The 2,551-nt window shown below is 48.1% G+C and overlaps 1 non-coding gene across 1 annotated transcript; it reads left to right on the top strand.

Moving 5' to 3' along the window:
- Positions 1-256: 256 nt before the first annotated feature.
- LOC147937992 (small nucleolar RNA R71) lies at positions 257-363 on the top strand. The gene has a single exon (XR_015567589.1). It is a non-coding gene; the product is annotated as a small nucleolar RNA R71 (small nucleolar RNA).
- Positions 364-2,551: the final 2,188 nt, after the last annotated feature.

The following is a 2,551-nucleotide window of genomic DNA, read 5'->3' as shown; positions in this document are numbered from 1 at the left end:
GGCTGAGTAGTTTATCGAGCTTGTCATTGAGGGCTTTTATGTCCCTTTTGTACTTTGCATCTTCCTCTCCAGTAGATCGCATAGTGCGATCGTACTCCTCATTGTTATTCCCATCAGATTGAGCCAAGTTCTCCACTACGTCCCAACCTCCATCAACATCCTTGTTGAGGAAGTTACCATTGCTTGCGGTGTCCAGCAACATCCGTATCTTGGGATCTCTCCTCTGTAATGTGTGCCCATCAATGAAGCATTGCTGAAACCATGGTGAGGACATCTGGTAGTGTATCCCTTGAAACGTTCCCAAGCTTCATTAAACGTCTCATTGTTCTTCTGAACAAAGCTGGAAATATCATTTTGCAGCCTTTCGGTTCTGGAGTTGGAGATGGACTCCTTGGGGAGTGATTTCTCCCAGATGTGTGCTTTGTCTCCCACAGAGAATGGGAAAAGCCGGAGTTTGAATCCATCCTCACTAACTCCATTTATCTTGGTGAGGCTACAGAGCCTATCAAATTCATCCAGATGATCCAATGGGTCCTCCATTGGCAATCCATGAAACTTGTTGCTCTGTATCATCTGGATGAGACTACTCTTGATCTCAAAATTATTGTTCTGCACAGCAGAAGGCACAATGCCATTCCATTGAGTATGAGTAGATGGAGCATCCCATGCTCCTATGTTGGTCCTTGCTTGAGGAGCTGGTGGACCATTCTTGATGTGAGCGCCGGACGGCTTGCGGTACGGACGAAACGTCGGTTCCTCGAGATGCTCGGTGAGTCGGAAACTTTCCTCGGACAAGACGGTGGGGAACGAAAGAGGAGATGAAACGACTAATGGAAACGGAATTTGGGGGCAAACGAACGAGTGGAACAAAAGATCGAATGTTGGCCTCATCATGGTCGAGCGGCTACAGAAGGCTGCAAGCGGCTACGATGCGAAACGACGGTGGACGCGAGGGGACACGATGCAATGCGACGATTGTTTCGATAGGTTGCAATGCGAAGTGACGATGGTTGCGAAGGTGGATTGATTCGACGAGACACGAGAAATGGCACGGCCCGTGATATGGTTGGACTAGAAGGTCTCGAACCCGGTTCGCGAACCTTCTAGGATTTCTCAAGAGCCAGGACTTGGGCTAAGGAGAGAGGTGAGACAAGAAACAAAGATTCTCTCTTTGGAAATTAATTCAATCTTCAAGTCTGATTTTTACAAAGAGGGTTTAGGCCTTTTTATAGGGAGGCTTACATATGGGAGACTCTAAAACCCTAGACACGCGGCCAGGATCTGATCCTTACACTTGGCCATAAAGCAAAGGCAAAAGTAAATCAAAGCAAAGACCAATCCAATGGTCATAAGAGAGTTCAAAGGAAATAAAGTAAAGGAAGGAATGAGATAGGGTGGCCACGTCATTGGCTGGACGCGGTGGATAGGATCTTTACTTCCTTCGCCCATAATCTTGTCAATGAAAGTTTCCAAGTCATGAGCCAAGCAGGAACGAAGTGGAGATTCACTAGAGTTCGCTGCCTCGTTAAAACCTCTTTGGTAAACCCATTGGGACAAACCCAAAGTAGGAAAAAGAGTACAACTCCTTCTAATGACTTAGGGATATCTTCACACTAGCGTGATGGTGAAGACACCCGAATTAAGCTTCTCAAAGCTGGTCGCACCAAGGCTCTTGTTTGGTGATGCTAGCCTTGAGTCCTTGGTGTAATGGTTGGAGCTTGGCCTGGAACTGCCCATTAGATGACCTTGTCTTGCTTCTCCTTGATGATCCTTGGGGACTTAAAGATGCCACGTTGATGTTCTGGGTCAACTAGTTGTCGCCTACGCTAGCTACTGGACTTTGGTACCGTTTGTCCGAGTGTCCGAGAGGCGACCCAGGAGTGTCCGAGACATGTGAGTATTCCTGGCCGAGTGACCGATCCTGTGCTCACATCATTCCCTCCCTCTTATAGAAGTTTTGACCTCAAAACTTTGCTCATCACGTGGATCAAAAAGGAAAACCCAAATCAGCAGCATCAAAAGTTCAACCGCGGTTTAATTTTCCGGGATCAAAAGGAAACAGTAAGGCCTTAAGAGAAAAGGATAAGACTTCCCCGGTTAGGCCAGTGGCGTTCGTCGCTCCGATCCCTTCATGAACCATGGTTGGTTGCTGAAGCTCTCCAGAAAGCCACACAAAAGTTTGGTCCGCACCAAAGTTGGACAAATGTGTCGCCAGCCATAGGACCTTGTGCGGTAACGGCCTTGGCGCTAAAAGTGGAGAAGGATGGCATGGTACAGGCGACTCCCAGCTGGAGCTTACTATTTTAAGTAGTCATGAACAATACCGAGTGAAAAGATCCATCAATGGCCATCTCCGGTGGCTCCTTTAGCTTGAAACACCCCATTAACAAGTGAACTCCGGATATGAAGTCGATTGCACGGGCCGACTCTTCTTTGGCCTCGCCTAGTGGCTTGGTACATATTCCGGGTGAGGACTCACGCACCATGCACCTGTCCGAACATTGCGTACGGGTGTCGGCTCGGTCTTGATCAGACACGGTGAGGAGTTTCC

This window comes from Camelina sativa, chromosome 9 (genome assembly GCF_030686135.1).
Source record: "Camelina sativa cultivar CO46 ecotype springtype chromosome 9, ASM3068613v1".
Classification (NCBI taxonomy): domain Eukaryota; kingdom Viridiplantae; phylum Streptophyta; class Magnoliopsida; order Brassicales; family Brassicaceae; genus Camelina; species Camelina sativa.
This window is presented reverse-complemented; position numbering and strand designations above follow the sequence as displayed.